At 34.0% G+C, this 8,875-nt stretch overlaps 1 long non-coding RNA gene and 1 pseudogene across 1 annotated transcript; one reads left to right on the top strand and one right to left on the bottom strand.

Annotated features, from left to right (window-relative positions):
• Positions 1-281: 281 nt before the first annotated feature.
• Positions 282-979, top strand: LOC145162647 (uncharacterized). The gene is made up of 3 exons (XR_013739225.1): positions 282-576; positions 635-719; positions 809-979. It is a non-coding gene; the product is annotated as an uncharacterized LOC145162647 (long non-coding RNA).
• Positions 980-6,915: 5,936 nt separating this feature from the next.
• On the bottom strand, positions 6,916-8,279 carry LOC145164123 (uncharacterized; annotated as a pseudogene).
• Positions 8,280-8,875: the final 596 nt, after the last annotated feature.

The following is an 8,875-nucleotide window of genomic DNA, read 5'->3' as shown; positions in this document are numbered from 1 at the left end:
GCGGTGTCGATGATGATTTTGCATAGTTGTTGGAAAAAGTGGAAACTAAATTGTATCCTGGTTGCATCTTTTCTTCCCTTGAGTTTCTAGCAAAGTTAATGCATATCAAGGTGAACAACAAATGGACAAAAAAGTTTCCCTTGCAATAAAGGACACCGTATTACAACATTTAGGGGTAATTATTTATTTAAAAATATTTTATATGGTTAACTATAACTGCTTTTTACTTGGTTAACTTTTTTTTTGTAGACAAAGTTTGATTTGGATCAGATGTACCAGGATGTACAAGTTAATATGTTGACAGAGAGTTTTCAAGCAGCTTTGTTAAAAGGTTATCGAGAACGTAAAACTGACGCAAAAGAATATTTTATGTTAGTCGGAGGGTATGAAGATATCCCGAGAGCATTAACCAACCCTCCAGATGGTATGGAAGTTGATAACTGGAAGAAAGCAGTTGAGTATTTCCAAACGGACGAACACAGAATTGCTTCAGACAGGAACAAAAAAGTCTGTGAAATGCAAACAAATGTGAATCGTGTGGGGTCGAGCTTGTATAGCAGTACTTGCTATAAGAAGGTAACGTATAATACAGGTAAGTATTTATTTAAATAATCTAATTTTTAAAGTTAAACAGAACCTTAAGAGAGTGGAAACGTTTCGCAAAGCTCATACCGATGGGGATGATGTATTTTGTTACTGCTGAGGCGGAATAACAATATGTAAGTATTTAATTATAATTTTATCATATAATTAAATGTTTATTTATACTTAATTGTTACTCACTTTTTGGAGTTACATAATCGGTTAGTCGAAGAGCTATTATAACAAACCCAAGGTGAAAGTGAGTTAACACTCGTTCAAGAAAGAGCTGCTTTTGAGAAAGTATTAGGAGAGCGGCGTGACCATATCAGAGGCATCGGCCGTAAAGCTTCTGCTCTCCCGCTGATTTCACACCCATCGCAACCATCACCACAATCATCACAACCATCACAGGTAAAACAATCTACTTTGGTTTTTTGTGGTGATTATTTGCCAAAACTTTGGTAATTAGGATTTTGTCCCAAGTGCAAGGAATAGCAATAGACTTTGGTTTTTTTGTCTTAGTTTAAAAATAGAAATCTACTTTTGCATCATAAGATGCATGTTAATTTGGTAATTTTGGTTTTGTGGTGATTATTTGCTCAAAGGATTGATAAATGGGTTTTTATCCCAAGTGCAAGAAATAGCAATGTACTTTGGTTTTTTTTTGTCTTAGTTTAAAAATAGCATTCTACTTTTGCATCATAAAATGAATGTTAATTTGGTAATTTTGGTTTTGTGGTGATTATTTGCTAAAAGCATTGATAAATGGGTTTTTGTCCCAAGTGCAAGAAATAGCAATGTAGTTTGGTTTTTTTGTCTTAGTTTAAAAATAACAGTCTACTTTGGCATCATAAAATGCATGTTGATTTGGTAATTTTGGTTTTGTGGTGATTATTTGCTAAAAACTTTGGTAATTAGGTTTTTATCCCAAGTGCAAAAAATAACAACGTACTTTGGTTTTTTGTCTTAGTTTAAAAATAACAATCTACTTTAGCATCATAAAATGCATGTTAATTTGGTAATTTTGGTTTTGTGGTGATTATTTTCTAAAAGCATTGATAATTGTGTTTTTGTCCCAAGTGCAAGAAATAGCAATGTATTTTAGCTTTTTGTCTTAATTTAAAAATAGCAATGTACTTTGATAGTTTTTGTTTATGTTTGATAATTTAACTTATAAGTTTATATATGTTGTTATTAATTATGTAGTTGGAAAATCTTCGTGCAATGCTTAACGACCCGACATGTAGGGATGAGCTTTATTCGTTTTTTTAATCCCAAAATAATCGAGGAAACGATGGGAACGAAGATGATGGTATGTAGGGATGAGTTTTATTTGCATATTACACTTGTTGTCACGCTTTGCTACTTGTTAGATTGTGAAATTTTTGGTTGTTTTCTGTAATTACCGGCGACACTATTACCGGCGACATTATTACTTTTTATATTTAATCGGATGTTATGTAATTACCGGACGACACTATTACCGACGACATTATTACTTGTGATATTTAATCGGATGTTATGACTTTTGATATTTAATCGGATGTTTGTTTTGTAATTAGCGTCGACACTATTATTTTTGATATTTAATCGAATGTTGTTATGTAATTACCGACGACATTATTACCGGCAACCAAAATCGTTGATTAAAAAAAAATTAAAAAATGAAAATTGTTATTAGCGGCGACACTATTACCCGCGACATCATCATTACCGGCGACATCATCATTACCGGCGACGACACTCTTTAGCGGCGACAAACTCATTAGCGGCGACAATTCTCATTAGCGGCGACAAGTTGATCAATAGCGACGAAGCAATAGCGGCGACTTTTACCGGCGACGCGTCGCCGCTATTACTATTACCGGCGACAATTTGATCTTTTAGCATCGACTTTTGTCGCCGTTAATTATCTTTTTCCTTGTAGTGCCATAATAACTTAGGTAATTTCCCATAATCGCCATATTGCATTAATCAAAAATATATACATAATACAATATACTAATACGTACACTAATAAAGACATATCATTCTTGATCATCATAATTTGTGTTATGCATGAATATCATCCACTATGCTTAGTACATCGTAACCTTTTGAGATACTGAAACATAAATTGGATATTGTCATATTTATTGGAAAAGACATCAACCGCCTCCTCTCGTGCATGGGCTCTAAAATTTGGAATCTCTAACACTTATTCCTCCAAATCAAAAAGATCATCGCAACAAAAGACAAGCCAATTCAGTCTCTCAAATAAAAAAAAAATCATTCACTCTTCCATCTGTTGGAATTCAAAATCGATTAGCATAACTCTGGAGACTCTATAAGTTCAGCCTCCATTGAAGTACAAAAGACTTTGGATGTGGGTGCTAAAATGGGTTTTCAGCTTTTTGGCTTTGGAAACATGATGAAGTCTATCACTGAAGGTGAGGGTGCTGATACAATTAACCAATGAATTGCTTATCCATCAATTTAATAGGTGCTGGTGGGATTCATAAAGAAGAGTGCATTTGGGAATATAGTGTAGCTTATCAAATTAATTTTGTTGATGCACAAGAAACACAAAGGGAGGACATTAGGGATATTCCCTTTAGTATTTATTGGAACTAGTAAAGAACCCGCGGCTACGCCGCTTTTGGGGTAATATGGAAAAAATCGGCAAACTTTAAAAAATATGTGCAGAAATTGTAAATCACCATAAATAGGGGAGAAAGTCGACAACCCCTAAAATTAGATGTCAAAAGTGTACAACGAAAAGAATGGACATTGGTGGAGAAAATCCAAAAATGTTGTGGCAATAATGTTAAAGTTGTCAAAGTTGGGAAAATATGGTGGCAAAATTTTAAAGGAAGTTTTCTGTGTTTTTTATGTCAAAATGTAAAAGTTTTGACTACAAGGACGAAAAGTGTCAAATTCATTAAAGATTTGTGGCAAAAAGACCAAAATGTAAAACCTTTGACTGCAAGGACTAAAAGTGTCAAAGTCATTAAAGATTTGTGGCAAAAACCTTAAGGCACAAAAACTTAATTAAAAGGCAAAAATGTAAAAATTTTGACTTTAGGGACTAAAAGTGTCAAATTCAATAAACTTTTGTGGCAAAAACCTAAAACCTAAAAAGGTACTATTCCTAAGCTCCTTTGGATTTAATATATATATATATATATATATATATATATATATATATATATATATATATATATATATATATATATAATTCCCCTAATTTTGGTTCTGTTGTAGTGGAGTCAAGAGGGAGATCGGTTGGCTTGTTCTATTACACGAACTAGAGAGAGAAACTATTGTATTGAAATTAGCTTCGTAATCATAGTTCTTACACTATCTATGACAAATGTAACAAACATAATATAAATTTACAATATTGAACCCTGAACTATTTACATATGTACAAAACTATTCCTAATAACCCCCCCCCCCCCCTCAAGGTGGCAGAGGGGAATATGTGTTCTTCAATGCCATCTTGCTCATAAAAGGTTGCAGCTTTGTGGATGGAAGAGGTTTAGTAAACATGTCAGCTAACTGAAACTGAGATCGAATAGGCATGAATCGAATTGTTTTATCCATGAATTTCTCACGAACAAAATGAAAATCGATTTCTATATGTTTGGTACGCTCATGGAAAATGGGATTAGATGCAATCTTAATTGCAGCATCATTGTCACAGAAGAGTAATGTAGCTTCTTTCGGAGGACAATCAAAATCTCTCAAAAGTTGTCTTAACCAAATAATTTCAGTAGTGGTAGAAGCAATTGATCGATATTCAGCTTCAGCTGAAGAACGTGAAATAGTGGGTTGCTTCTTCGATTTCCAAGACACTAAAGAATCTCCAAGGAATATACAAAAACCAGTAATTGATTCTCGATAATCCAAGCACTTTGCCCAGTCAGCATCGCAAAAAGCTTTTAGTGTCAATGAAGATTTGGCAGAAAAGAAAATGCCTTGTCCAGGACTTTGTTTCAAATATCGAAACAGATGGCAAGCTGCTTGATAATGAGGAACACGAGGATTGGACATATATTGAGATAGTTGTTGAACTGAGTAAGAAATGTCAGGTGATATTTAGATAAAGTAATCGACCAATTAATCTTCGATAACGAGTTGGATCATCATATACAGCACCCACATCATTTCTTAAACGATTCCTTGGATCCATTGGAGTAAATACATGCTCAGCACCCAAGAATCCCAGATCTTCAACAAGTTGAAGAGTGTAATTTCGTTGAGAAACAAATATTCCTTCTTTAGAACGAGCAACTTCCAATCCCAAGAAATATCCCAAAGATCCCAAATCTTTAAGTTTAAATTGATCACTCAACTTTTGTTTCAATGAATTGATTTCATTAAGGGAAGATCCTGTAATCAAAATGTCATCAACATAAACCAAAAGAGCAACATATTTGTCCCCGGTACCTTTAAAAAATAATGAATAATCAGATTTTGATTGAGTGAAACCAATCTGAATCATGAAAGTGGAAAACTTCTCAAACCATTGACGAGAAGCCTGTCTTAATCCATCAATGGATTTATTTAGACGACATGCTAGTTTGGTACCAGTTGGACACTTGTAATCCTGAACATTTAAACCAGGAGGAATATCCATATAAACTTCTTCTTTTAAATCCCCATTTAGAAAAACATTGTTGACATCTAATTGAATCAAATTCCATGATTTAGCAGCAGCTATAGCAAGAAGAAGTTTGACTGTAACCAATTTGGCAACAGGGGTATAACCGTATAAGTGTCAAAAAAATCAACTCCTTCCTGTTGACTGAATCCTTTGGCAACAAGTCTAGCTTTGTTTCTTTCAATCTGACCATTGCTTCCAATTTTAAGCTTGCATACCCATCTACAACCCACAATATGTTTGTCTGAAGGTAAGGGCATAATCGTCCAAGTGTTGTTAACATGCATTGCTTTTAACTCATCATCCATAGCTTGGCACCATGCAGGATATTTAGCAGCTTGAGTATAAGTGTGAGGCTCAAAATTAGCAGAAATATTCATCACCATGGCCTTATGAGAAGTAGACAACTTATCATAATTGAGGACATCCTCCAAAGGATACAAAGAAGAATTGTTTTTAGAAAGTTTCAAAGAATTACAATGAAAATCCTTTAAGTAAGTTGGAGGATTTCTGTTGCGAATTAGCCGTGTATTGGGTGTAGGAATAGGTTCAGAAATCTGTAATGGAACAGAAACAGATGGAGTTGTATTGGAAGTAATTTCAAAAGGAATGTCATTAGTCATTGGAGATGGCAGAGTAATTTTGTCAAAAAGACCCATATCAGTAGAAGTAGTAGAACCATTCTTGAAAGGAAATATGGTTTCATGAAAAACAACATCTCATGATACAATAAACTCTTTGGTAGATAAATCATACAATTTGTAAGCTTTCATATTAGGAGGATAGCCAACAAATATGCATGGTTTTGCTCTTGGACTAAATTTAGTTCTTCTTGCTTGTAAAGTAGAAGCATATGCTAAACAACCAAAGCTTCTTAGATGAGAATATGAAGAATGTGTGCCATATAGCCCGTAAAATGGAGTTTCCTTTTGAAAAATCTTGGATGGCAAACGATTGATAAGATATGCTGCAGTTAAAATGCACTCACTCCAAAGACCAATAGGTAAATTTGATTGAAAACACAATGCTCTAGCAACATTAAGTAAATGTTGATGTTTCCTCTCAACAATAGAGTTTTGTTGAGGTTTGGCGACACAATATTTTTGATGAATAATTCCATTGGCTGCAAAAAAATCTTTAAATTCGAGTTCCTTAGCATTATCAGATCTAAAAATCTTGATTTTCTTTTCAAACTGAGTAACAACCATTTGATAAAATGAAGGAATGATAGAGATAATGTCAGACTTGTTTTTGAGCATATATACCCATGTATATCTGCTATAGTCATCCAAAATAGTAGCAAAATATCTAAAACCTTGATAAGAAGGAATGTGATATGGCCCCCAAATATCATAGTGTATAAGGGCAAAGCAGTCTTTTTGAAGAAGATTCATGGATACAAAGGGTAACTGTTTTTGTTTGGCAAGAGGGCAAACATTACAATGAGAAAACAAATCTTGTTTAATTGTCTTAATAGATAAGTGATCTCTTATTGGAAACAAAGATTGTATAGAAGGATGCCTTAATCTACTATGCCATACATCTAAAGAAACATTGTTCACATTGCTCACTCGATCATTCTTCTTGAATTTTTTATCATCCAGCACATACAATTCTTGACACAAATCAGCTTTGCCGATCTTCTTCATTGCCCTCATATCCTGAATTAGAGCATAATGACATGTAAACTAAACCATTAAACTCTGATTCTTGGTTAAAGAACTAACAGAGATTCTGATCAAAAGAAGGAACATAAAGAACATCTTTAAGGACAAAAAGATGATCTATATTGATATCCCCAACAAGAGTAACTGGAAGAGTAATTTTGTTAGGCAAGGTAACTGTGTGGTGATAAACTCTTCTAGTATTAAGAAACATTGCAATTTCGTGACAAACATGTTGAGTAGCACCTGAATCCAATATCCATTTGTGTGACTTTTGCCCAAAATTAACAGATAATGAATGACATTTACCTGTGGTTGTTTCTTAAATGAGGATTAACAGTAATCACGTGATTGGATAAAGCCGACATCACTTGTTGACACTGTTCTTGAGAAAAACCTTTGAACATGTTGGAAATATCATTGTTGATAGAAGATATATGATCCGAAACATCACCATGATTTTGAATAGCAGCCACTCTATTCTTGGATTTATATCCAGGTGGATATCCATGAAGCTTGTAACATTTATCCACAGTGTGACCCTGCAACTTGCAATGAGTACAATATGGTCTCTCCCTGTTATTAGATCTGGTGTTTGTTGCAGGTTTACGAGTCTGAGAAGATGAAGATGATGAAGTTTTAGTAACAAATGTCATAGACTGTTGAACATTAGTGTCACAACTGAGAGATTTTTGCTTTTCTTCTTGGATAATTAATGAGAAAACACGATTGATCGAGGGAAGAGGATCCATAAGAAGAATTTGACCTCTTGTATGAGAAAAGGAATCATCCACACCCATTAGAAAATTCATAATGTGTTCATTATGAAAATATTTGTTGATTTTCTCAACACCACCACAATCGCACTTGTTACAAGTGCAATGTGGCCTGAAATTGATGAGTTCATCAGTGAGTGTTTTGAGTTTAGTGAAGCAAACACCAACAACATCATGATTTTGATTGAGATTCGAAAGCTCTCTTCTGATTTGAAATATGCGTGGACCATTACTTTGTTGAGATCGCTCTTTCAAATCATTCCAGATCTCAAATGCAGTATCAGTGAACATAATAGTAGCATAAATTTCTTTAGATACAGAATTTAGGATCCAGGATATTATCAATTTGTTGTTCCTCATCCAAGCATTGTGATTAATCGCTTCTGAAGGATTTGGTTTAGGCAAAGAACCGTCAATAAATCCAGTTTTATTTTTAACAGAAAGAGCGATTTGCATTGCTTGACTCCAAGAATTATAGTTTTCTCCAGTTAATAATTGTGATACTAGAACAAATCCAGGACTATCAGCATGATGAAGATAGTAAGGATGCATACGATCATCCATAGGTGAAACAACGGAGCCAGAATTGGCAGAATTAGATGATGATGACATTTCGAAATAACACAATTAGTGAAAACAGCTAATTGAAATCAAAAGTAAAAAAAATATCGAAAAAGACGATCGGAGAAGATGATCGGAGATACAATCGGAAAAGATGATCGGAAAATCAACCGAACGGAAAGCAGTTATGCTCTGATACCATATTACACGAATTAGAGAGAGAAACTATTGTATTGAAATTAGCTTCGTAATCACAGTTCTTACACTATCTATACTATCTATAACGAATGTAACAGACAAAATATAAATTTACAATATTGAACCCTGAACTATTTACATATGTACAAAACTATTCCTAATATGTTCTAATTATGGGATGTTTCTACTTTCAAGCATAATCTGATTATCAAAGAAAACTACTTTATTTTGATTTCTGGAAAATGGGCGGGGGTCGATGAAGTTGTGAACATTGTCAATATTTATCCCCGCAATGACCAACCTAAGAGAATTTTTCTGTGGCATCGTCTTATGCAGCTGAAGAATTATTTAGGTTGTATATTGGTTCTCATGGGCGATTTCAATGGCGTTCACAATGCTGTTGAACAATTTTCGGGTTTCTTTTATAGATCGAGCATGTTGACTTTTAA

Source organism: Lactuca virosa, chromosome 3 (assembly GCF_052849685.1).
Source record: "Lactuca virosa cultivar CGN04683 chromosome 3, Lactuca_virosa_CGN04683_v6, whole genome shotgun sequence".
Lineage (NCBI taxonomy): Eukaryota > Viridiplantae > Streptophyta > Magnoliopsida > Asterales > Asteraceae > Lactuca > Lactuca virosa.
Note: the sequence above shows the minus strand (reverse complement) of the source record. Positions and strands in the feature narration are given on the sequence as shown.